This window comes from Orcinus orca, chromosome 9 (genome assembly GCF_937001465.1).
Source record: "Orcinus orca chromosome 9, mOrcOrc1.1, whole genome shotgun sequence".
Classification (NCBI taxonomy): domain Eukaryota; kingdom Metazoa; phylum Chordata; class Mammalia; order Artiodactyla; family Delphinidae; genus Orcinus; species Orcinus orca.
The window spans coordinates 47,075,370-47,102,913 of NC_064567.1; the positions used below are offsets into that span (position 1 = coordinate 47,075,370).

Genomic DNA, 27,544 nt, shown 5'->3' on the forward strand with positions numbered 1-27,544 from the left:
ATTTATGCCCAGAAGTGGATACAACTCTTCTTCTGTTAGGCTATACCAGTGAAGAATTGAATCAACTAAGTCAGTATTTGAGCTGAGTTTGGATTTTCTTGTTGCTATTAGTGTACCACAGACTTCAAATTTATTCAGTCATATGCAGATTTATTTGTCAAACAGCATGTTTAACCTTGATTTTTTAAATTGTTTATTTTCAGAAGCATTTATTATGTGTAGTAAATAAGAAATTTCCTTGATTTGACAGACTGTGTTTTTGGAGATTTTATACACCTGGATGTTTTTAAGTTAAGTTTGTGTAATAATTTATGTTAATATAATGCAAATTAGCACCCAGGAATATGTTTTATTTTTACTTAACTCTTAACCCCCCAACGTTATATAAAACATGGAGACTCCTTTCCAAATAAGATTAATGTGAGATTTCTTTTGAAATGAACAGCTCTATGAATTGGATTACATGCAGGTAGCATCGGAAAGAGTTCAAGTGAAGGAGAGTGAAGAGTTGTGTACTTTTTAAAGCCCTATGTTTGGGGCTTTCAGTGTCAACTTGAGAACATCATCAATCATGGTATCATGAATTCTCAATTAGACATTTTACTATATACTTCATTTGCTTAGGAAGAAGGCCTGTCTTGTAAAAGCCAGTGCCTTTCTATTGTTCACATTGAACTCTAAACAAATACTTAACCTGAAACCAAACTGATGGAGAAGGAACACAAAGAATTATATACAGTAGGATTCTTGTTTAGTGGAATAATCCACAGATGCCCCACTCCTGGCAAGGATTGTGCAAACCTGATACTGTGTAATAATCACCAGATCTCAAAATTTTAGATAGACAAAAAATAGCTCATTGTCACAGAGAAAACTAAAAAAACTTAGTTTTAATATTGCCTATTATTAACTGACAACGTGGAATATCTTACAGAAGGGAGATGCTCTATTTGAGATTTTTATCTTTGTTTTTTTTTACATTGCCAAAGCTTTTTTTATTTAGTAAATTTTCACAATATTTTTCTTCCAAAGTGCTACACAGTAACAGCAACTAGGCAAGGTCCAAAAGGCACTTAGTCTTCCGTCTTCAGTTATTTTCACTGAGCTCTTTTCTAAGAGCTAACTCCAGTATCCAGCAGCTGTCTGGTTTAAGATGCAATGCACTCTCCGTTTTTTGCCTTCCAGACTCTCCTGTCTAAATCTTTTTTTTTTTTTTTTTGACATCTTTATTGGAGTATAATCGCTTTACAATGGTGTGTTAGTTTCTGCTTTATAACAAAGTGAATCAGCTATACATATACATATATCCCCATATCCCCTCCCTCTTGCATCTCCCTCCCACCCTCCCTATCCCACCCCTCTAGGTGGTCACAAAGCACCAAGCTGATCTCCCCGTGCTATATGGTTTTATATCTGTATTATTTCCTGTATGTAAAGACTTAAAGTGAGTGTTGCATAAAGCGAGTATGTAAGACTCAAGTATTGACTATTTGGGGACAGAGGGCGTTTAGTTTTGTTTCAGGCACTATTTTAAGAGCTTTCCCTACACTGATTCATTCAGTCCTCACAGTAACTCTCTGAGGTAGGTACCATTACTATCCTCACGTTAGAGATGAAGAGATGGCGGCACAGAGAAGTTATACGTTCAGACCAAGATCCCTGAGTGGGGAGGTGTTTGAGTCTCGATTGGAAGCCAGGCTGGCTCGAGTCCTAGCTGTCAATCCTGACGCTCTGGGGCCTTGCATGCACACAGGACAACTGATAAAACATCAGGGGATTGTTCTCAAGGTTCACTGCAAACATTTCTTTTCTTCCGTAATACAACACTTTAAAAATCATCTGTAAGTAGTTTGGCCTTTATTTATGCCTCTTTTTCTTAATCTGTACTATACGTCAAGGACAATACCCAGAGTTACATTATTCATCTGTAAATATTTAATGAGAGACGGGTAGTCCATCTCACAGCCACAATCGCTTCCTTCTGTCTTGACATGGGTGGGTCACTGTCTTATGCTGTGAGGTTAGTTCTTTCCACTGGTTTGTGAGCTCCCTTAGGACAAAAATCCCATCTTGCATTTCTCTTTGTGTCTCCACAGAGCCTGGCAAGCTTAAAGTAGAGTTCCTGGATACCTGCTTATTAACGAGTGCTGCAAGGCAGCTATTCAACCTTTCCCACTGAGACACACATGCCAGACTGTTCACGTAAGTCATATACACTCGGTGTATCGGGGCAAGTCATTTAATAGCTGTAATTCCATTCCAAATGTCCATTTATATAGCAATGGTTGAAAACTGATGGGTGCTCTAAGATGGTATATTTGACTCAGGGTACCATATGATTCTACTTTTTCTACCTTTAATATAGGAGCATAGTTCTCAAACAGTGAACATTTGGGAAATTTAACATACATTTCTTCCCTTTGTGTACTATGTACAGATTTCATGTTGCTTAGAATAAATCTGGAATTGTGTCTTATTTATGTTGGTATTCCTATCATCTAATATGGTGCATTTCACATAGTAGTTTCTCAATAAAAGCTGGTGGATTTTTTTTTTTTTTTTTTAATTTTAAGCATTAGTCCTATTAGAAGAGAGTTAGGCTAGGAGGAGTTTTCCATCGAAGATCTTTTGGATCTACTGAAGCCTGAGTTTTTGCTTTCTAGGATGTGGAACAGAATATTTTTGTCAACACCCTGATGTTATTTTCCACCTAGTTCCCGTTTTCTAGTAACTTCTTCCCCCACAAAATCATGACTAAGACTTTTAAAAAAAAATTCAAAGCAAAACAATCATTATGAATTTATTTGTGCACCAGAAAGACACAATAAGACAAGTGTTTTTGTGAGATAAGGGACATTTCAGCGATATGGTGAAGCATGAATTGTCGTATAGGCAACCAGTCTCACCAGGTAAATGATTATCTGCAGTTGCCAGAGCGAGCAGCTTCCATGACTGATGGAGCTGCTGACCTTGGCATATTTATCATCATTACCCCAGGGGACAGAAACCAGTATGTGTATTCTTGTGAATACACATCCATAAAAGGAGACACAAGCTAGTGGAAAAGAATTTGTGTGTATAGGTGGTGTGTGTGTGTGTGTGTGTGTGTGTGTTGATAAGAGAGAGGGGGGTGGGGAGCTAGAGATGGTTTCTTACATTTTCTTTCCTCTTTTAACTTTTTTCTATTTTTACTGAAAAGAGAGGATGACATCAGTCTCTCATCTGCAAGCTCAGATTTATAATAGCTACTCCAGTTTGCAAGAGTTCTAGGGGCATAGTTCTCCCTTATAAGGGAGCTGAATAAGGCTGCAAAACATGGGTAATCTGTGTTATCATCTCTCAGGCTATGATAGCCATCTGATGAGGGGAGGCCAGGGGTGAGGGATGTGACCTTGGATGGTGTTGGTGCCGTCTCCCCCCAGCCCCCTACACCAGCATGGTACTAACTGCTTCCTGGCCTGGAGTTTAGAGGCAAACCCTGGGACCTGAGTTCACAGACACCACCAAGCCTGTTCCATGAAGGTGTTGTGGAGAAGGGGGTGTGGGTAGCAGGGCGCTAGGTGCTCAGGTCACAGTGGTCCCGGAACAAGGTTGAGGAGGTAAAAGAGGCTTTATTTCCGTAACAAAGCGGTTGCCATGTGTTTTGCTTTGCTGGGGCTGCTGTAACAAAGTACCGTGGACCGGCTGGCTTAAACAACAGAGCTGTCTTTTCTCATAGTTCTGGAGACTGTAAGTCCAAGATCAGGGTGTCAGCAGGGTTGATTCCTTCTGAGGGCTATGGGGAAAATCAGCTCCACACCTGTCTCCTAGCTGCTCGTGGTTTTCGGGCAATCTTGGGTTTTCCTTGGCTTGTAGATACATCAGCCTGATCCCTGACTTAATCCTCGTGTGACATTCTGCCTGCGTCTAAATTTCCCCCTTTTATGAGGACACCAGTCCTATTGAAGAAAAAGCCTACCCTACTTCCATATGACCTCATCTTAACAGTAATGGCAACTGCGATGACCCAATTTCCAGATGACGTCTCGTTCTAAGGTCCTGGGGGTTAGGAGTTCAACATCTGAATTTTGGGGTCAAGGGGGAGACACAACTCAGCCCCTAACAGAATTCAACGTGTTGATGGTTGATTTAGTTGGGAGTATTTTTCTTGATTATTACTTAAAGGATATAGGGAAGGGGCATGGAAACAGGGGAGGAAATGGTGGAGCAGTTGCTTTCTTTCTTCTGACAAAAAATCAGGACCTGGGAGACTGAAGCCTGTGGGGAGAAGTAGTAGGATTCCCTAATTGTGCATCGGGACAGTCATGTTTTTGAGGACACAGGCAGTATCTGAGTTGAAATATGATCTGTGGGTCAGAGCACCTAAGTCCCCATAGCTTTTGCAAACTCCCAGTGGTGTGTATTTCAGCCACCCAGACAAAATTACCCAAAGTCTTTGCCTGGTGCCTTCATAAATTTGGTGATGCTCACCTGAGGGGCCTTTCTCCTTTCCTGGGCTCTCAAATATAGTGGGAACTATTCGAGAAGGATCAGGTCCATCAAAACAGTCCTATCCTTTCAGCCACTCATTTTCCTAGTAGTACAGTGTTTTCAAGATAAGTGATCTATTTCCTTAACAAATGCCAAGGTAGAATGATGTTTCACTAAGACTGGGCGCCGGATGCTTTGTGAGATATCTTGTATGCATTATGTCCATACTCAGAGAAGCCAATAATATGATTATTCCCATTTTCCAGATGAAGCAATCAAGCCTTAGAGTTCAGCGACTTGCCCGGGGGCTTATAGGCATCAAGTAGCAGTTGATTTCTGTCTGTATTCATTGCACTCCGCCTCCGTGCTGCCCTAAGGTTTTTTGTTGTTGTTGTTTTTAATAAATTTATTTATTTATTTATTTTTGGCTGCGTTGGTGTTCGTTGCTGCACGCGGGCTTCTTCTAGTTGCGGTGCACGGGCTTCTCATTGCGGTGGCTTCTCTGGCTGCAGAGCACAGGCTCTAAGGCTCTAGGGCGCCCAGGCTTCAGTAGTTGTGGCACATGGGCTCAGTCGCTGTGGCACACGGGCTTAGTTGCTCCATGGCATGTGGGATCTTCCTGGACCAGGGTTCGAACCCATGTCCCCTGCATTCGCAGGTGAGTTCTTAACCACTGTGCCACCAGGGAAGTCCTGCCCTAAGTTTTTGAAGGTAAATCTTTGAAAGACGTGGATTTTTAAAAAACAAATCTTAAATATCACACTGAGATAAGAATTCTTTTTTTTTTTTTTCCTTTGAGCATCCTGTGTAAAATGAGGAGACTGGATTTATTTAGATGATCACCATGTGTCCATGTAGCCCTAAAATGCATCTAAGGTTATGCTTTTTATTTTCCTGTTTTTGATGTAAAAAGGAGAGGATGTAGGCTGTCGATCTGCTTTTTTTTTTTAAGATGGAATTTCAACATCTCCTTGTGGAATTTCCTGGTTCTCAACCAAGTATGTAGATCCCGCCTCTCAGAGCTCATCTATTTTGGACTGCAGTGGGATAATAACCTGGTTATTTGGGGGGTCTGGTCTTTGGAGCCTCCTATTTTTCTTTTCTTCTGCTCCTACTTCTCCCGCAGATGTTCAGAGCTGACCACGTGCAGCCTCCCTGGCACCCAGCAGTAACCAGTCTCCCTGGCCAGGGAAACATGCCCGCCTCTCTATGCTGAGATCAGCTCCCACTCTGGGCACATCTCCTGTGGGTCAGCCAACAGGCTTTGACTGATTTAGTTCAGGAAGACTCGCTTGTTTGTGGATATGGTAATGACGCCAGTAAAATTCAATTACTGGATCCCAGAGGACTGTAGCAAGCGATAATAAATTAGGAAACATGAGCTTTGGAGTATCTGAACTGAAATTATAATGGGGCTATTGAAAAACAAACAAACAAAAATTCTAAGCATTCATTTAATAATAGATGCTGCTGCTTCCCCCACCAAAAATTAGTTCATCAACTAACCCTTTGTTCTTGTCACAAGGAATATGCCTGAGACACAGCCAAGAACATTTTGTCTTAATTACTTGGTATTATTGTCGCCCCCCCCCCCCCAGAGCACACCTGGCTTGGGGGGTAATCGGTACACAGGGAGGAAGCAGCCGCCTGGAGGGGCCTCCCAAGGCCACGGCACTAATCCATGCCGGGCTCACAGATGCTCGCTGCCCATGGCCTTGGGTTTCAGGTTGCCATCCTGGGCTGAGGTTTGAATGGAGGTTGTAACCTCAGAAGGTCCGGCTAGCACTTAACCACTGACATCCATCAAGAATGTCAAGGCTCGCATTGTCTCATTAATTTGAACCAGCCTTCCTGCCCTCAGATCCTTTTTCATTCCTATCCTTTCCACTCTGCCTTTCTTCCTTTGTGAGCAGTTTATAGCCTCCCGTGTTTGTGCCTTCCGCCCGTGAGTTGTGGCCTGGAAGGCCACTCCTGGGGAAAAGGCACCTTTTCCCTCCTCCATGCCATAAGTGGAACTTGCAGAATTGACTGACGTTTCTGCTCCAATATGAATTTCAAGCGCATGAAGTGAGGAAAAAAAGCAGGCAGTCTGGATATCTCTGTTTCGCAGATAATCTTTAAGTGAAAATGGTTTGTCATTGCTATCTTCCTTCACTTTATTTCCTTTCTCATCCAGATGCCAACATCCTAGTGTGCAACACAGAACTGATGAACAGAGGAGATATGAAAAAGAGGGCAAAGGTGCTAGAAGAAATTTCTGACTTAGCAGCACGACATTTTCACCTGCAGTAAATGTCCTTTGAGGTATCTACTGAGACCAAGCCCCTTTCTTGGAGAGTTGGTCCTGACCTCCCATAGCACAGGGGGGACTGTGAGTGGATCGTGCTTAGTTTACGAGACCCCACAAGGCTGGTCAACTCATGGCCCAAGCTGGGCACAGTAGACTCTTGCTCCAGGAACCGGAAAGTGGGCTGGTTGTTGGGTTGGGCTGGAGCTTGGAGAAGGCAGAGCTCTGGAGTTCGGGGGCACCATTTTCAGCCATGTGTCCAGAGAGGTAGAAAGCGAGGGGGTGGGGGAATTCTGCCGTGAATCAGAGACGGTGAGGGAAGCAGATACCAGAGACTGCCCATCCCTGGAGAGCCAGGCGAGGCACTTCCTTGATTCGGAGTGACTATCCACTTCCTATTTTCAGGCCCTTGTGAAGCCTGATTGCCCTTCATTGGGAACCCTTAGGGTCTCCCAGTAAAGTCTCCCTTTTTACTTTGGCTGCTCTCAGTAGGTTAGTGTGTGTGTGTGTGTGTGTGTGTGTGTGTGTGTGTGTGTAAACTACAACATTACCATCTAACATTTCCTTGGGCTTGGATGGCATCTGAGAACAGTGTCATGAATGGCTATCTATCGTGAGACTTGGAATACGTAGGCCCCATTACATATGTGTCGAAAGGATGGTTAGAATAGCCCTGGCATCGAGGGCGGTCTTACTGTAGAAGGGGAAACCTTCTATAAAGGATGACCCTCCGTTTCCCTTTTGGTCTCCCCCGAGATCTTGCATGTGTCCTCTCTATAAGACCTTGTGCCAGGTGCTGCCTCTTTTTTAAAAAACATTTTTTATTTAAAAAACTTTTTTATTGAAGTCTAGTTGATTTACAATGTTGTATTAATTTCTGCTGTACAGCAAAGTGATTCAGATATATATCTATATATTTCATATTCTTTTCCATTGTGGTTTATCTCAGGATATTGAATATAGTCCCTGTGCTATACAGTAGGACCTTGTTGTTTATGGATGTTACCTGTTAAGCTTCAAATCTTCATTACCTCTTCACCTCATTTGCTTCTTGGCCAATGCCTGCGACATGTCCCTCTTCTCAGCACCACGAAGGATTTTCCTCTAATATGTGCAGACATGATACAAATTTAATGTATTATTTTATCAGGGGTGAGAGAACCAGCATTTTGTGGCACACTACCTTAGGGCTTGTCTCAGTTAGGCGGCAGTTCTTTCCATCATAAAGAGACCAGAAGCTTCAGGACATCCGGAGACAAAAGGCAGCCAAAGGATTTTACTGTCTTTTTATTTCCCATGAGATATAGCGCTGAGCAGTGTTCATGTTTTACCCACACTGCTTCTTGGCCTCTGTCAAAGGAGGGATTTCCTCCAGTGCCCCAGCTGTGCTGGGACCTGCACTGGGGTGGCCGGTGGGGAAGGAGGACACACAGAGGGTTCTGCTCCTGCTACAGCTGTGCTTGTGCAAGCGACCTTCCCTCAGGGCAGAAGCCTGTGGACATGTCCAGTCTGACTCTCTTGTCATTTGGCACGATGAAGGGCAGCTGTCTCTCTATTGTCTACCAGAAAATGAACGAGCAAGCCAATCTCTAAATAAAGGGACACTTGAATAAGAGACTATACCCCCTATTTTCTTGGTGTTAAGTTATCTTCTGGAAAAAAGGCATGGGTCTTGGTGTAACGTGTTTAAAGAACTATGGTCACAGTTCATTAACTTCACGTTCTCCTTAGAAGGAGAAATCAGAATACAAGGTGTTTGTGCCAATTATAACACATGGCGTGTCAAGCCCTGTGCTAGGTATTTCTGTAGGTACTTCATTTAAATGTTACTACGGTAAGGCCCTATTACTACTAATTTTCTAAGAAGTTAAGTCAGTGCTTAAAAGGTCACATAGCTGGTAAGTAAAAAAATCTGGTAAGAAAAGGCCACACAGCTGGAGTGTGGCCCCAGGTTTGCCTGACTCTTAAAACTATACTAGTTCCACTGCACTCTCACGCGATATTTCCCGAATTTGTCTGCTAAGACTTCTCAGCGTGAGGGCTTGTTGAAAATCCCATCCTGATATACGTGTATGTATAACTGATTCACCTTGATGTACAGCAGAAAGTAACAACATTGTAAATCAACTATACGCCAATAAAAATTTTAAAAAGTCCGATCCTGGGACCCGCTACAGATCGAATAAATCAGAATCTTCTAGAAATGGGTATAGGAATTCATCCCAGGTGAAGCTTATCAGGCAAGTTAGATAAATGCTGCTGTCATGCCTTAAATGCTTTTTTTTTCCTTTTTAACCCAGTAATTCTTGACAAGGTGTGTGCTACAAAAGTCTTTTCTCTTTTTGATAAGCTTTTTATCTTGGAATAATTTTAGATTTACATATAAGTTGCAAAGGTAATACAGAGAGGTCCCATATACGTTCTCTAACCTATTTCCCTCTGATGTTATGATCTTACACAACCATGATACATCTGTCAAAACTAAGAAACTAACACTGATCAGTTATTATGAACTGTATGAGGCTACTACTTACCCTGGACACAATAACAGAGAAGGAAAGGGAAAGACAGGACAGCCTGTATTTCCTTTTTCTTTCCTTAATTCTCAGTAAGCAAAAGGCAGAGAGCATTGGTAGAAGGCCTGTGATCAAGAAGCGATTTGAGTTCATTTTGTGCAACATTTCCGCCATTCTGGTAAGAATGAAATACATATGCATGCACGAGCTATGAAACGGAAGCTGTGTAATTTTGATGGTTTCATGTATGAGTTAAATGCACTTCTATTTGCCTTTAAAACTAGCATTGCATTGTGTGAAGATGAACAGTGAAATTCACATGAACTCTTTAAATTTTAAAGCTTTCTTTACTTAGCATGGCGTTAAATAGCAAGTTAATAATACCATAACAAGTTGAGGTAGAGACTAGAGAAGAAGGAAAAAAAATTATACTTTTGTTCAACTGCACTTTTTCCCTACTTTTTGGACAAAGGGCCCCGTATTTTCCCTTTGCACTGGGTCCAACAAAATATGTAGCCAGTCATGTTGACCCCTAGTCAAGAGCCATTGCCTTAACTTAATGAAGTCACCAGTGGTGGTGGTGGTGGTAACCAGGCAGATGTGTAGAAAGATGTCAGGGACAGAGAACCTTCTGCCATTCTAGGTGATTACAGCCATGGAGGGGGCTTATATTAACCAGCCCTGCCTGCCCAGATGGCTACAGGCCTCTCAGGGTGATTCCTACGCTTTGAGCACTCCTGCATATGGCCCAGGGGCAGGAGGATTCCTGCTGCATCTTCTCAGTGGCCAAGTGCTTTTTGATGCAGAAAGTGTAACAGCAAATGGCACATCAGGAAGCAGTTAGACCTTTGACCTGCCCCAGACATGTGGCTTTTGCGTGGACTACTCGCTGTTATACTGCATCATTATTTCTGTGCTCCAGTGGGCGGTTTTTCTTGTTTAGCTTGAATATTAAATCAAAGACATGTCTTCTGCATCTACCAAACCTGCTAACTCATTCACCAGGGAACGGGGTGTTTGTGTGAAGAGGCAGCACCGTGGGTTCGGGACATCAGCTCTAATTTATATCTGAAAACAAGTTAGCCTAATGGAGCAGAACTGTACAGCAGCCTGCCCCAGTAAACAAAACGTGGCTCTGGTAGTTAACAGACACAGTGGCATTCTCCTCTCCTTGGAAATTTTCATTGCAATGTGCCTTTTAGGATAGGGTGTTCCTTTCAAAATACGCAAGATTTCCAGCTGGTGGTGTGGGTGCATCCTTCCCCAGGGAGTGAGGCCATGCTGTGTGACATGGAGAGATGCTGACCACAGGCAGGAAGAGTAACCCTTCGTGTGCTAGGGTGGCTGCTGGCAGCCCTGGGTGTGGACTGGCCCTTCTTGTCCTGGTGAGAGCTGTGTCCCTGGTGGCAAGACATGTGACCAAGGATCGGGCAAGGTTAGTAGGTGGCCAACTCAAACATGCCCCATAGCCCTCCCCTCTGTGAGAATCAGAACAGGGGTCATCGGAACCTCCATCCTCCCTCCTCCTTCCCAGCCAGTGTCACACGGATCCTACCAACTTGGAGTTCTTCTCTGTATGTTCTTGCACTGCACCCCCCTTCCCCAACTCCTTCTAATTTATACCCTTAGAGTGTCTTTTCTGGAATTGTTTCCCAATTGGTCTCCCAGCCTCCTTCTACCTACCTGCCATATAGAACTATGAAAATGGTCCTCTACAGACTGAAATTTGACGGTTTGGATCCTTGGATTAAAATCCATTGTTTCCATAGCTGTGAGGACAAAGGTTTCCCTCTTAGTATGCGAGGTCCTAAAAGCTCTTTCCAGAATGTTTTTCCCCCAGCTACCAGTAAGGCTCATTCCTCTCTTCCTTCAGAACACGTTTCAAATATTCAAACTGAAACCAAACACCCTTGACACTCCTTATCTGTCTCCCCACCCCTCATTCCGCCCCCGCCCCCCACCACTGGTGTGTTTCGATACCATACTGCGCTTGTCAGCTTGTTGGTTGATAGACTCTTATCTTCATTTGCCTCCTTTATGGTCTCTTTCCTCACTGGCGCCAAGGTAATATCTGCCAAGTTGGGTATTTTTCTCTAACTTATTCGCTGCCGTATCCCATCCCTGGCACACTGCCTGGTACACAGTAAGAACTCAATAGTTACGTGTTGAGTGAATTGTCATATGGATCTGAGCCTCACCTACTTCTCTAGCTGTGTCCCCTGGCACCTCCCTAAAACACTCTGCGCTCCAGCCGTGTAAGATCCGTGAAGATCTGTATCACGCTTCCATAAATTTGTTCATGCGGTTCCTTCCCCCTACAATACCCTGTCTCCCCTTTTCACACATGCCCCTCCCTTCTTCATCCCTCTGCATTCCCCTGGGGCCTCAACAACCCCATCATGCCTTCCATAGTGCGCGCTCAGCACTGGACCACGCTAAACAGGGCCTGGTTAGTCAGCATCCTCTCCCAGAGACGCTGAGCAGCCCAGGACTAGCTGGTGCCATTTGGGTCTTTCTCCCCACCTTGGTGTTGCAGATGTTTGATGAATACATACACAAATGAGATGCCCAAAGACAGACAACAAGTTAGTGGCAAGGACCAGAGTAGTGCCCAGGTATGCCGGTCTTCCATCCGTGGTACTTTATTTCCATCAGAGAACTCCTTTGAGAAGACATTCTGCCAACTTCCTGAAACCCACAATGTGGTTTCTGCACTTTACATCCTCCTTTACCAGCTTCCTGGTACCCAGCCTCTATTTTTTCTTTGAAAAACACATTTTTCTTCATTTGTCATTCCCCTAATTCCCTACATTAATAACAATATCACCTGATTAATCAATTTTCACAAAGTGCCTGTTAAAGCACAGAGATTTTAGGCATGAAGGTTTTGTGGAAATTTGTTTCAGCTGTTTTGAAGTTACTCAAACCAAAGGAATATATCCTGGGCACATTGGCAAGTTTTTTTGGTGTCTGTTCCATGAATACGTTTTATTTTTCACGATGAATTTCAAACACACATAAAAGTAGTAGGGATAGTACAACAGTAGGGATAGTACAAGCCTCAAAGATTCATTACTCAGATAAACAATTATCAATGATTTGCAACATCTCCTTTTTCTTTTTTATTCTTTGTTGAATTATTTTAAAGCTTATCCCAGACATCACATCATCTTATCCTACTTCAAAATGCCTCTTTTTAAAAAGAAAAATATAAACACAGTATCTTTATCACCCTTTACAAAATTAAAAATAATTCCTTGGAAATATAATACAATTTTCATGGAGGTATTGAGGTGCAGCTTCTCTGCATCTCTCTAATTGTGTAACAGAACAGAAATAACCCACACTAAGGAGGGATGGGGGTATCCGTTGTACCTCCTCACACATTTTAGTTGGAAGTTTGAAACGGCCCAGTTTTTTCCCGGATGGGTGGGCCTTCCTTGGGGCTTTCTTACTAATCTGGAGTTCTCTCCTGTCAGGGGTCGCAGTAGACTTTGGCTTTGGACAGTTGCGTCCTCTCTCTGGCCCATCCTCAGGCCATGCTTCCACAGTCTAGTCCCTTTGAGGGCTGGCTCCTCTGCTCACCATCTGCAGGCCACCTATATGCCGAGGTTAAGTTGAACTTAGATGACCAGGGACTTCTGTTTTCTGCCTTCCTTTTTGGCCTTGGCACCTCATAAGCATAGTGACCGGTTGAGAAGAATAAGGAGAAAGTGTTCAGATCGGTTAAGTGAATAGCATTCAGGTTAAAACGTTCAAGATCCTGGTATCACCTCTACCCTCCATAAGGCCAGGGAGAGAGCACCAAAGAGACATAGGGTCTGGATGTCAAAACAGACAGCTCTGCTGGCCTCGTCATCCTCCAAGGCTAGCAGGGCCTTTCTTGCTTTACAGGAAAGCCTTTGGCAGTGGGGGTGACCTCCCCACAGGATCCTCTCCTCACTGGCAAGGGCCAAAGCCCACAGTGCCCATACCGCTCACAACCTCCCAGATTCGGCAGGGTCCAGCCCCTCCCCCCGCCTGCCCTCTTTCCTCCACCCACCCCTGAGGCTCATTTCCTTTCCTTCTGGCATGCCCCTTGTTTTCCCCGTTGCTAAGTAGCGTGGTGCACTCTGGCAGTGCTGACTGTCGCATGCCTGTCCACCCCTGCCCAATTCAGATTAACCCTGTGTAGCCAGACTTAGTTTAAAAATCTGGGGCTGTGTCACAGTCCAAAGAACCACATCGAAGCGTCAGTAACAACCCACACCTTGCCTTCCCTAGCAGCCTGTCCTTTCCAGGAGGAGGGAAGCGTGGTGGCTGCGGGCTCCATGCCCACATGCACTTGACTTTGAGTTCCGGCCCCCCACTTAGTGACCGAGTGACTCTAGTAACTTCTAGGAAGTCACTCACCCTCTCCAGCTAAGTCTTGGTTTTCTCATCAGTGTTAAGGGGATAATCACACAACGGTTTCTGCATTTGTGTGCTCTGAGGATTAAATGTGCAGAGTGTGCAGGATTGTGTCTGCTGTGTCCTCAGATGTTTCCGCCCGCATGTCACAGGTAAACGTCAGTCACATGGTCCCTCCTGACTGCAGATGGAAGGGGAGCAGAGTTTTGTGGGATATTTGCCAAGCACAACTGCCTCTGCCACAAGGATGGAAAATGGAAAACCGATGTTGTCACTTGCTGTGAATAAGGGATGGTCATAAACAGATGTAATGAGGACAGTGTATTAAATTCTTGGTAGATATTTTTGCCTGCTAAACATTCTGATTCTTAGGTTTATTTAGTTTGTCTGAGATGTTGGCGGTGGGGGGAGAAAGAAGAGTTGAAGACATCCTAAAACATATTAGCACAAATGGAAACTTTCCCCCTGAAGGAATCAGAAAGATAGAAGGATGAATGAAAGAGGAATAACTTTCTCATTATATAATTCAATGTTGTTTAATACCTTGTCCATGTCCTATCTAAAAGCATCTCTCTTTCTACTTAAAATCTGAGGGAGAGCAGTGGTCCACAGGCCACACTCCGGGAAATGCTGTCCTCCTGGGCCTGGGCCCACATCATCCTCCAAGGCAGCAGCGGATATTTGTAAGATTTGCTGTGTGCTTGACGCTGTGCTCGGGCTGCTGTCTTGGGCACAGAGTTCATGGTGACAGTCCCTGCCCTTAAATTTCATAGACTGGAGAGAGAAATAAGCCAGCGGGATATGAAACGCATTTAGGAAGTACAGGGTATTATTGGAGTGACCCTTGAAGGACAGCAGAGTTTTTTGTTTGTTTGTTTGTTTGCGGTACGCGGGCCTCTCACTGTTGTGGCCTCTCCCGTTGCGGAGCACAGGCTCCGGACGCGCAGGCTCAGCGGCCATGCCTCACGGGCCCAGCCGCTCCGCGGCATGTGGGATCTTCCCGGCCCGGGGCACGAACCCGTGTCCCCTGCATCGGCAGGCGGACTCTCAACCACTGCGCCACCAGGGAAGCCCAGGACAGCAGAGTTTTAAAGAACAATTCCATAATGTCCTTCTTGTGGTGTGTTTACTGATTTTATTTCCTTTTAATTTCTCTTTCTGTGGTATTAATGGTATTCTATTTGAGGTGAAACCCACTGATAGAAGAAAAAAAAATCAGCTATTATTTTCTAGATACTTTGAATTTTGTGCCCCTGAGACATCAAACGTCCTCGGAGGGCCACGTGGTAAGAAACATAAAGCCGCTTCAGGCTATGGGGAAGCTGGGTTGCAAATCACGGAGAAGGTTCATAACAGTGTCAGATCAATACTACCGTTATGGAACTCACTAAATGGAGGGAGAAGGGCAGCCAGGTGCGGGTCTAGCCCAGGTCCTGGTCTTCCTCCCTCTGAACAAGGCAGCACTGACTACGTTGTACTCAATTTGTCTTCTTGGTAAAATTAGAGGATTGGACCAAACATGCATTTCCTGCACACAAATGTTTGTAGATGGAAAGGAAGCTTTCCCCTCAAGCCCCCCCCGCCCACAGAGAATGGATGACCCTAGAGTTCTTGCCTTGTAAGTTTAGCCTCAGCTATTCCATCATTTGTTATTCTGGCACATTTGGGTTCTGTTTTCAGGTACTGGGGAAATAGTATTAACCTCATCACTGTTGTTTTCACTTACATATATCTTATTTAGTACTTATTATGTGCCAGGCACTGCGCCAAGTACTTTAACAATATTAATTTAATCTTATAACAATGGGTACTGTTATCACACCCATTTTAGAGATGGGAAGACTGAGGCATAGGGAGGTTAAGTAACTTCTCCAAGGTCAGAAATCTAGAGACAGGCAGAGAGAGATTCAGTCTCAGGCATTCTGGGGCTAGAGTTTGCAATCACTGCTCTGCACTGTCTCTGGGCAAAATAGTTGAAAGTGCTAATAATAAGGTGAAACATATAGTAATGACATATAAAATAAGTATTTTTTAAACAGTTAAATGATGAGACAATGACAGAAGTTGCACATGCACTTGGGCGAAGCCCTGGGAGAGAAGAAACAAAAAGTGGATTGTGCACTATGGGTGAGAGAAGGGAAATGCCCATCATGTTTACAGACCTACCGGGCTTTCCATATATTAGCACATCTGCTCCTCACAGCACCCTTATGGGGCTGGTGCTGTTATCATCCCCATTTTACAGGTGAGGCTAAGTGACTTGTTTAAGGTCACACAGATGACAAGTGGTGGAAACCCAGACCAGAGTGCCTTGGGGTAGAGTTGATCTCCTGCCCACTGGCTTGGCCACCTGCAGGGGCAGGGCCAGGGGATCCACTGCTGTCAGTCCAGGACCCAGGAGTCCGGGTGTGGTGGGGGGGCAGCTGGTGACAGCTTTTCTGGGGACACGGAGGGCTCCCCGAGCGCTTCATCACTCCTGAGATGAAGGAGTGAAGTGCAGTGGAGGGGTCTCGCGGGTCTGGCAGGGATCTGAAAAACCAGCTTATCTGCTCAATACATTTCAGTCACACTGACAGGTCTACTTAGGGAACAGATGCACAGTGCATAGGAGATGCATATAGACAACAAGAAGAGTGTGCCTGGTTTAAAATGCTGCAGGACTAGATTACATCCCTGGGTAGAAATGCATCTAAAAGCTGTGCTGTCGCCTTGGACCAGGATTCCTCAACCTCTGCGCTATCGACATTTTGAGAAGCAGAACCCCCCTGGTTGAGTTCCACTTCTTTGATCGTGTAATTTGGGTTTATGAGCAGAGAACGCTTCCAGAAATTAGACTGTTTCGAGGTTGAGGAGTTGAGATTTTCTCTAAAATTCCTTCTAATTCTCAGAACCTAGGAGAAAAAATGGTGGATTAGCGTCCACAGTACTTTATCACTCATTTAATTTTTGATATTTTGGGGAGTGTATGGAGAAGAAGGATTGGAAAGCATACTCAGCACACTTCTTTACAATACCTGTCTGTTTTATTTTGTTTATCTATATGGCTATAATTTCACCTCGGGGTGAGACCAAGCTCTTGTCTTGCACCATATTGCCCTCTAGCGGCCACTTGGTTTTGTAGCGCGCAGAAGAAAGGCGCTCCTGAAATTGCTTTTGAGAATGAAGCCAAGGAGGGGACTGGGGAAGTGGGCGGGTGCAAAGAACACTGTAGCTTCTGGCTCAGCCTCGTTGTGATACGTGGACGCCTTCGTCCAGCCGCGCCCGTTCCTCCCCGAGCCCCACCCGGCCTTCCTGCGACCCCACTCCTGCGCATCCCAGCAGCCCATGACCCCTTGCTCCTTCCCGCCGGCGTTCTGGGCCTCTTCTTTGCGGAGAGAATTCAAAGCTGCTTCCATTTTAAATAAAAAGAGCATCCTGTAGCTAGAAATATCCGACGAGAAGCGTTTTATGAATGCCCTGAAGAGAGTTGCTACGTGAAAAGATATGATTCAGCTGAAAAAATATAGATAATTTGTTGTTTGTTTTTTTTAAGCTGGACATCCCCAGGATGTCTTTCCTCCCCAGGGGAGAGCGCTGCTTTGCAAGGGCCCCTGTATCCTCACCCACCTCCAGATCATTTAGTTAACCCCGTGGGACAGGAGCAGCCCAACAAATGCATGTGTTTGTCATCTTAAGAGCTTTGGCAAGCCAACTTGAATTTCAGGTAACTAGAGACCATTCTAATGGCTTTCTTCTGTCAATAGGTGACATTGGGTAATTATAATCCTATAAAGCTTTTGAGGGTAGCTTTATTAAAAAAAAAAAAGATGAAAACCAAGAGAATGGAGACAAAGAAAGCTACTCTACAGAGTTAAACCTCGTCTTCAAGGAGGATATTTTTAAAAGTAACTTTACATCTACATTTGGGCTTCAATTATATATTTACCTGTCTCAAAATATAATGCTCAAACATCACCCACCCAAGCTTGGATGGTGAATTCATGATAGATAATTACTTTTTTTGCAAAGGGTGTTTTCTATTTCCATAAAATAAAATTTTATTTAAGACTATGGGAACTAGACTTTCTCTTAACAATTAGGTAAAACAAATGACCCAGAAGTTTAATTGTAGACTAGAGCTATTAATGTAGTTCTGAGTTTAGGCCATACAAACAAAGAACAACAAATAACAAAGAACCTGGAAGGTCAGACATTATGAACAGGAAATTTGTAGAAGCCTTGGGGATGGACAGCAGCTGGGTTTCCTTAAGATTTATACGCTTAATAGAATAAACATGCCCTTGTTTATTTCTACTTTATATGAACATACAGCAGATGAAGACACTCCACTACTTCCTTTAAATGCCCCACATTTGAAAAAAATCTTCCCTTGTCTTTTCTTGTCTCTTAATGTGAATGACTTGATTAAAGCAGCTTGTGTTTTAAGACCATAAAACAAGCACAGATGTTTTACTTAAAAAATGGAAAGAATAAGCATTTCCTATGTGTTTGTTTATATTTCTGAAGCTTGTTTAACCATTTTTCCCTTGTCATTTTACTTAGTATGACTCTGACACCCCAAGTTGACATGAGCCTGAGCCCCAATACTCTGGAGATAGATACTACCTAAAAGAAAAGATGACATCTATGGAGGTGTAAAAGAAGGGTTATCGTCAATGAATTTGTCAGTATGGTCAGCATAGATGGTGAACCCAGGTAGCGTGGGCCAGTGAAGTTGGTATAGCAATTACATTACCCATCCTCAGATCCAAGGACCTAAATGACAGTTAAAGCTCTGTAAACACAGCACCCAAGATGACTGGGGGCAGCTACTGTGTGACAAAGGAGACAGGGCTGTTGCAAACTTCCAGAACAAGTGGCTGAGTTGTTTAAGGAATTTCAAGACCCTCCAACTGGGCGGGGGCCAAATAAGGCATGATTGATCCTTAGTGGTTAACATAATCGGGTAATTCTAGTTAACAAAATGTCAAAAAAAAAAATCACAGGAATAAAGTCTAGATTTTGTCTCTAGCCATACAGAGGCCCTGATAAAGTGAGTCTTTTGGCTTATTATTGGATAGTCTATTGAAGCTGTCCTAAGTGTGCTAGAATTATCAGAAGAGCAGAGATCCAGTTTATTTAGAAGGTTGCTTTTTAAAAAAAATAATGCTCTTAACAGTGCTGACTCTCCCTCCATGGATCAAACCGATTTCCAACTACATATAATCCTGTCCATTTCCTTCTTCTCTCCATTCCTTTTTTCTTTCCTTCCCTCTCCTTTTCCAGGACAGCTGTGTTTCAGGCACTCTGTTGAGCCATGACAGCCTGAAGATTTGTGAGAAATTGTTTCAGCCTCTTAGGAGATGAGAGGCAAAATATTTAACAAAGGCACAGGCAGGGGCAGATCCCGACTTTGTGAAACCTGAAGCTTATACAATTTGGGGAACTCTCTCTTTAAAAAAAAAAACAAAAAAAAGCTATACAATGACAAGTACAAAATTAGGCATGATAGAGAATATTTACTGAGAATGAAAAACTAAATCGCAGCAAATTACTAGAAACTTGGAGGCCTCGGTCCTTTCTCTTGAAGACCTCTTTAGGCAGTGTACCAAAGATGCTTAATTAGAAATGCTTTCTGATTGCAACCTGGCTTCCTCTGGTGCCCTGGAGTCCTCAGTGACTCCTAGAACTCACAGTGGCCTGAGCTAAAGAAGGCTCCAGCTTCATTCACTTCTTCAAATTCCACATCTAGTCTCAGGAGCCATCACTCACAATGGTCAGCAGCTGAAAGCAGCCTGTAGCCATGCAGGAAGGTCCTGAACAGCATCCGAGGGTGCGTCCCGGAAACATGCTGAGAGGCAGTGTAGTTCGTGGTCAAGAGTATCGGTCTGGGTGTGCTCGGCAAGATGGGTTCCAAGTCCTGTTTGTGCACTTCACTTCTTGGAACCTCTTTTTTTCGTGTCTGTAAAACAAGGGTGATTAAAAGAGGTGAAGTAGATAAAGCACACAACCAGGTGCCTGGCATGGAGCAAACAGCCTTTGCCTGATGGAGGGATTTATTTGAAAGTTTGAAACGGAAAGTTATTTGTGTGTCTCTTTGCATTTGTCTCACCCCCCTCTTTGCATTTGTCTCCCTTCACTGTTGACTACAGGAGACATTGAATATCAGTGAAAAATCCATTCCCTAGTTAATATTCTCTGGCTTGCCTTTTATACTGTCTGTCGGATCCAATCCATCATGTATGTAATCAGATTATACATTGCCTTCTCTATGAATAAGAAATGAGGGGATGGTATTTTGTTTTCTGCAGTCCCCTATCATGAGACTAGACACAGGATGCAGATTCCTGCTCCACGGCTAAAGGGAGGGTGCAGATAATAAATCATTTCACATTTCTGGGATGGAAGACAGGCTCCTTGGGGATTCTGTGATTGTGGAAGCTGTGGTCTTCTTCATGATCAGCGCTGTGGATGTAGCCTGTGCTGGCCGATGGGGAATGGATGGAAACTTTAGGATACAACCAGTTCCGCCTGGGTGGGGTGTGGGGAGCACTTGAGAGCCAGAGTGCCCAAGTGGCTTAGGTGAAGCGCCAGTGGAATTTATACTCCCTCTCAGACATCAGTAAGGTGTTAGGACCCCAAATGCTCCTCAGCGCTGCAGAAGGTTTTGCAATTTTTGAATGCCAGGAGCTATCTCTTAACTTCTTAATGTTTCAGTTTCCTTAGCTGTAAAATGGGGACAAAAGCTCCCTTGCCTGCTTCACTGGAAGAACAAAATATAACAATGCAAGTGGAAATTCCTTGCACATCTAGAGAGAGCGATAAGATATTGCTATTAAAAGCAATAGTATAAGTTAGCATCGTGGAGCCGTTATGCGTAATTTCTTAACTCACTTTTCAACAATGAGATTTCCTCATACTCCTTACATTTGCACTTTGGTGCTGATTTATTGTTTAGATAGGTTATAGAAATTAATTGAAAGCATTAAACTCTACTGGATTCTTTCCTTCTAATTGGGGTAATACTATGAAGGCAATTCATTCGCGTATAGTCATGGTCTTCCTGTTTTCACCAGGATTGTTTCTAGCATTTCTCAAGTTTGTGAAATAGCGCCACCGTGTGGTCTCATGGTTTACTGTCTTCACTACTCATTTAAATCTTTGAATTTTTAATTATAGATATTGGCAGATAAGTATCAAAAGTCTATTTTCTGTTTAAATTAAAACACATTTGCCTATATTTACATATAAAATATATGGATCTAGTGGAAATTTTAAAAAATTCAGTGGAACCCCCCTTCAGCTGCATTTGTGAACCACTTGTTAGTGAAAGGAAGTTTCCATTTGTCCTTGGCATGAAAGTGATTGAATAATGTTTGTGAGTGATAACAAGCTTAATTTCGGCCACAATTCTGCCTTTGTGATGATGGTAACTAAGAAAATGCACTTTTAAAAGGATATCTCCCCCAATATGCTGATGAAAAAGTACATATGATGTGTATATTCCACAAAATATATTTTATTGGGCAGGGAGTACATAAGGTAATACATCTTTAACAAGAAATAAGAATCAAAATAAAGTTTTAAAGTGTACTTAGCTAGACTCACTCATCTATACGTGAATTAATCAAACAGTTCAAGGCAGAAGCACTTTTGGAAATGACGCAATAACCCTGCATTTGACCGATATTAAATGGAAGATCATGACAAGGATATATTTGTTAGGGAGACTATCACAGCAAGGGATGGTTCTCTGTTTTTTACCATGGGATAAGAGAGAAAATAATAACTAAATGTTTATTTAGCAATGCACCATGTAAAGCACTTTACCTGCATTGTTGCACTCAGTAATTGGGGAGGGGGAGGTCAGTCATGTCCCTTTAAAATGTTATAAGGGAATTAAAAAAAAAAAAAAAAAAAAAACTAGCCAATGTGAGCAGAAGCACACACTTAAGCTAGGAGCTAAACACCGGCCTGGCAGTGCTAGGGGCTCAATAACTTTGAATGCTCTGGGTGGTTGTTGCCCTCTGGTGGCCGTTTTGGGAAGTTACTAATTTAACACAAATTTAAGGCAGCAATGATCTCTAGCACCCAGGAAGGCTGTTGGTGAGTGCCAAGTCCTGTCCAGGGAACCTGAAGCCACTGACGTGTGACCAGTGAAGTACGACCATGTTTGTTCTCATTAAATTCCTGCTGTAGATGAAAGAGATCATCAGCAAGTGAATTCAGCTCCACCGATGTGTTAGGATTCAATGGGGAATGCCTCCAATGACCATGGGCTGACATGGCCACTGTCTGTTTTCCCATTTTAGCTGTTAAATCAAATGAGAGCAAACATTGAAAACGTTAAATAGATCACCCAAAGGATAAACAAACTGTGGTATATTAATATGATCCATTTACAATGGAAAGCTTCTTTTTGTAATGTATCAGTAACATCACAAATCTGTGCATTTGTGTGTGTGGACACACAGGAAATTCAAGAAAGACAGACATGAAATGGTCAATAATCCTAACCTCTGGAGATGAAGATGAGGGCAAGAGAATGAAGACTTTTACTTTATCTTTCATTCATGTATTAACACAAATTTGTATATCTTTCATAATAAAACAATCTTAAAATATACAAATTAAAAAATGAAGATCCAAACATATGCCCATCTGAAACATAACACGCCCTGAAAATAAGGTAAACAGGTTAGGGAAATATTGTATTTTATTTTATTTAAAACTTTAAAATATATATTAGTTTTGGTAGAATTTGTATTAATTCCCTGGTATTTTCCTTGCTTCTTAAGGTGAAATGGAGGAGCTTATCTGACCACAGATCTAAAATAGTTTCATTACCTTTTGAGGAGCGTGACCCCGCAAGGCAAGAAATGTGGATTCCTTCTCCCAAGTTCCAGTTTCGCCATTTCCGTATTTGTTGATCTTGTTCAAAAATGTCCTTTTTAAGGCAAATCCTATTTTATAGAGCACAATTACGAAAAGTCACCCTGGTGCCTTTTATTTTTACCAGAACCTCGTGTCAAAATATTTAAGATGTTTTTTGAGATCTAGATAGAATACAAAATAACATAAAATAAAAATAGGCACAAGGCATAAGGCAAAAGGAGAAAAGGAAAGGGACATAAAACAGAGCCAGACTGGAGACAGCCCACAGAGCTCCTAAGGAAAATGAAGTTCTGTGAAACTTTTGACGAATCATAGGTTTAGTTTGGAGTTTGCTAGCAATTGAAACAAAGAAGAAACATGGTAAGTTCCAGGAGTCCCAGGTCCTTAAGACACAAACTAATCAGTAGTGAAGGAGAAACAACAGCTTCTGGGCTGTTAAGACAAGAAAAAATTGTCCCCGCTTGTGGCTTCTAGATCAACTTAAGATGTTATTCATCCCTTGCAGAGGAAGACAGGGTACAAGTGCTGAAACACTCCTTTATCCTGGGCTGGAGGCACGGCAGCTACTGTCAGTTAATCCTCCAGAAGTTTTCATCATCTGTTTTTAGTTGTCTCCATTTTCTGTCTGCCCAGATCTGGACCCCAGCCTCCCCCTCTGCTTCCAGGGCTCTGACATTCACTCCATTTCTTTTGGGTCAGACCGTGCTCAGTGGAATGGCTCTATAAGACTCTTGCATGTTCCTACTCTAGTGATCAGTAATACAGTTGTGCCCCCTCCCCACTTAGGGCATGTGCATTTATATTTTGTTCTCTTAAAGTGGCAGCTGGGCAGATGGGTGTCATTAGTCATTTTTTATAACAATTATTCCATTTCACTCGGTTAGCATCTCCTCTGACTTCTCACAGTATTTACAAATTCTCCTTTGGCCACGCAGATCACAAGTGAACCCCGGGTGATTAAATGTGTCAACTTTATTTAATGCGTGCTAGTGCTATCTTCCACATATTTTATTCTAGACTTGTTTATTTTCTTACAGCCGTCGCCCACTGATATTCAGGGTAGGGTCTACTACGACCCCATCATCTTTTAAATCAATCTTGAAACGAGTCCATTCATTCCCACCGGCTGTCATCCCCCTACTGCCTCCCCCACTTTAAGGGTTCATATAGCATCCAAGTTCACACATAAAAACACATGGCGCAATGACAGACTGTGATGTCCTAACCCAGGGCAATAAATGGACTATTCATCTCATCAACATCTTGGCCTCCGAAGGAGTCTTGAAAGGAAAATAAACAAAGTTGTGAGTTGGTGTAGGTGGAACCCTCCACATTTCCTTTCCCAGACAGCACTAGAAAATTAGGCCAAATGCCCAAAGTGTAGGCACTGACATTTTTTTTTTTGCTTCTAGGGTTTTCCTGTACATAAGACAGGAAAATGGTACTGGGTCCATCAAGTTTCACACACCAGGTAATGGATGGGCCAGTTCAAAGTCCAGAGATTCTCTTGAAGATCAGCGTTCCCTCTAGTTATTTTTGGTCATGAGTGCACGATAAAGGTCTAAAAGCAACAAACTTTACAAAGTGTGCACACATGGACCAAAATCAGTGATGGCCTTGGGGAGGAATCAATGCTACCAGTTGCCCTAAAACTTTCTCGTCCCACTCTGGCCCACCTGATACAGCCTCATCTCTTCTGTGTCACCTCCTGTCCCAGATGTACAGTGCACAGTGAGGGCAAATTGCCACCCTCTAGAGAGGGTCCGTATACGTTGGACCTGACATCAAGTAGCTGGTTGGTCCTCACGAGGAACAGAACGTATTAGGTTACAGGTTTTCTGACCAAGGAGGTGACAATCGTGCGATTAGCCTTAGTGAGAGGAAGTTCAAGTTGTAGACCCTGCCTCTGCCATCATTAATTACTATGTACATGTTTATAAATGGGAATCTACGTGGTATACCTAACAATATTGTTTTGGTAAATTTCTTTTTCAAAGATTTTACTTAATATGATTTGATTCTAGTTCATCTGATGCATAGAGGTTTGCAACTGATTACCTTGATGGTGGATTGATCCAGTAGATAGAAAATGACGTTCTTTGATTCATGTAATACTGCATGCCATGAAATGGCCTTTTCTGATATTAGGACTGCGACTTCTGCTTACTTTTAGTTTGTATTTGCTTGAAAAACCTGCCTATAATTTGCATTTAACACTTAAAAAATTTATGTGGAAGTATAACGTATATACAGAAATGAGGATGTGTAACTTGATGAATTTGCCACAGTGAACTGCCTGGTGTAGCCAGTTCCCAGATCAAGAAATGGAATATCACCAGCATCCCAAAAAGTTCCGTCAAGCTCCCTCCCTGTCACAACCCCACGCCAAAGATAAACAGTAATCTGACTCCTAACAGCAAAAATTAGGTTCACCTGTTTTTGTACCTTTTATAAACGAAATCATACAGTTGTACTGTTTTGTGTTTGACGTCTCCCACTCATCATTATGCTTCGATATCCATTCACTTGTTGGCATGGAGAAAGAGCACAATCATTGTCATTGCTGAGTAGAACCCATTCTATGACTATACCACCATTTACCCATTTTAGAGTAATGTACATCTGGGTTGTTTCCAGTTTGGGGCAATTGCATCGTTCTGCTGTGAACATTCTTGTACCCATCTTTGGTGTGCACGCACATGCATTTCACTTCGCTGTAAAACTGGATGGGCCTGCTGGGTGATTGGATATGCTGGTGTTCTGACTGAGTGGGCAGTGTCAAATCATTTTCTAAAGTAGCTGTGCCAACTTCACTCCCACTAGTAGTGGGTCAGGGCTTCGGTTGCTCTGCATCACTTGGTATGTCAGGCTTTTGACTTTCAGCCACTCTAGTGCGTATGCCGTCGTATCTCATTATGGTTTCCACTTGAATTTCCCTGATGTCTGATGATATTAAACACCTTTTTCTATGCTTATTTGCCAGTTGAATATTCTCTATGTGAAGTGCCTGTTTGAGACTTTTGCCCATTTTTCTATTGGGTCTTCTTTTAATTTGTAGAAATTCTGTATATATTCTCCATATGTCTTTTGTAAATATACAGATTGCAAATATCTTCTCCCACTCTGTGATTTGCCTTTTCACTCTCATAATGGTGTCTTCTAATGAGCAGACATTCTTAATTTTAATGATATACACTTATTTGTCCCTTTGTGGTTAGTACTTTTTTGTAACATGTTTAAGAAACCTTTACCTACCCCCAGGTCATGAAGATATTTTCCAAAGTTTTTTTTTTTTTTCCATAGTACTTAATTTTTTTTATCTTTCACACATTTATCAGTTATCCGAAATTATCTTGGTGTATGGTGTGAGGTAATGGATGAGGTTTTTCCCCCATATGGTTATCCAGTTAACCCAGCACCATTGATTTAAAAGTCTGTGCTTCCTCCACTGCACTGTAGTGTCACATTGTCGTGAATGAAGCAACTATATAAGTGTGTTTCTGGATTCTCTGTTCTGTTCCCTGGTCTATTTGTTTATCCTTCTGCTAGTAGCCCACTCTCTTAATTGCCTATAATTTAACTTTTTAGTGTCTTTTTGGTTTAGGCATATCCCTTATTAGCAGCATATAACTGGATTTAGGTTTGCTAAACCCATCTTTTAAAAAGAGGTTTTACTAAGCCATTTATAGTTATTGTTATAGTTGATATGTTTGGCCTAGTTTCATGTCTCTGTTTTTATTTATTTCATGTTTACCTTCTTTTCGTTGTTTTATCTTATTTCTAAAACACCCCAAAGCTAAATATTTATAACTATTAAAATCAGTAAGTTCATAAGTATTAACTTCTTTTCAGTCATATCTTTGGTATCAAGTCTGTTGCAGCTCTCCTTGAGCTTTTCTGCACTTTGTAGGTTGGAATCCCTGTGCTTTATAGGTTGAGTCTTGCTTGTGCCTCCATAACTATCACTTCCCTTCATCAGTTTGCCCTTTCTCCTGGTCCTTCAAGGGATTTTTTCATCTCAGTGATTTGTTGTCCTAAAGCAACATTTTTACTCTTCATCATTTTACTGTTAACTATATTTTTGCTATCATAATTATAGTTTTTGAATGTTTTGGTTAGTCTCTCCCTCTGAGCCAGGAATCAGACCACGAGGGAGGAAATAAAGCCTATTCCTACCTTTTTTTCATCTGGCAGGTTGGTTCCGTGTTGCTAGCAAACTCTCTGGGCTTAAAGGGCTGGTGTTTTCAGTCCAGCTTTATGCTCGTCATAAGTTAATGGAAAACCTTCCCTGGTTATGGCTGTGAGATTTCATATTATCTGTTAAGTAGGACAGGTGCTAATAAAGCATTGAGAGGGATTTCCTCACCAGAACCTCTCCCTCCAATACTGTACATACTACATCTTTCTAAGGTGCTCCCTCACAAATATATTTTTGAATAGTAACAAAAACTGTAAATTTAGAGGTTTCATGTTTCGGCCATCTTTCAACTTTGGATCCTCATTAATTCCTTATAAATTATTCAGTGTCATTCACTCACCCTTGTAATAGCCTCCTTTATGAGCCAGAGTCTCGAATCTTCCACTAGATATATGTTCTTGTTTAAGTCACTCACTCACCTACTGATGGGTCTTGGATTCCTCAATTCCGACAATGAGGTGATTGAATTAAACTGATCTCTAAGATGCCTTACAACTAGAAATCTCATGCTTATGTGAAATGTCATACAGTCATTATTTTTTAAACTACACGAAAAAGTCACAAAACAAAACCAGCTTGCAGAAATCACAGTTCTTGGAATTAGTGACCTTTCCTTCCTAACAACTTCTTTTATCTGACTTTTGCCCAGAAACACCTGGCACTGTGGCAGTGAAGTGCTTGTTCATACCCAAAATATACCTGCTCTGCATCTTTTCATTGGTTAGGATGGTAGAGTTAATGCATCGGCTCTAGGTACACTTATCTATAAGATTTTTGAAATTGCCACCTCGCAAGGCCTCTGTGGAAACT

The 27,544-nt window shown here is 42.5% G+C and overlaps 1 protein-coding gene across 4 annotated transcripts in view; it reads left to right on the forward strand.

Annotated features, from left to right (window-relative positions):
* Window positions 1–27,544, forward strand: part of TRIL (TLR4 interactor with leucine rich repeats) — an 86,726-nt gene that overhangs the window by 14,228 nt on the left and 44,954 nt on the right. The window contains exons 2-4 of one of the 4 annotated variants that reach the window (XM_049714845.1): window positions 2,097–2,202; window positions 6,647–6,774; window positions 13,815–14,017. The gene's annotated coding sequence lies outside the window, so the exon portion shown is untranslated. Of the gene's footprint in view, window positions 1–2,096; window positions 2,203–6,646; window positions 6,775–13,814; window positions 14,018–22,439; window positions 23,484–27,544 lie in introns of those variants that run through there. The other 3 variants (XM_049714846.1, XM_049714847.1, XM_004265676.4) reach the window with 3 other exon arrangements.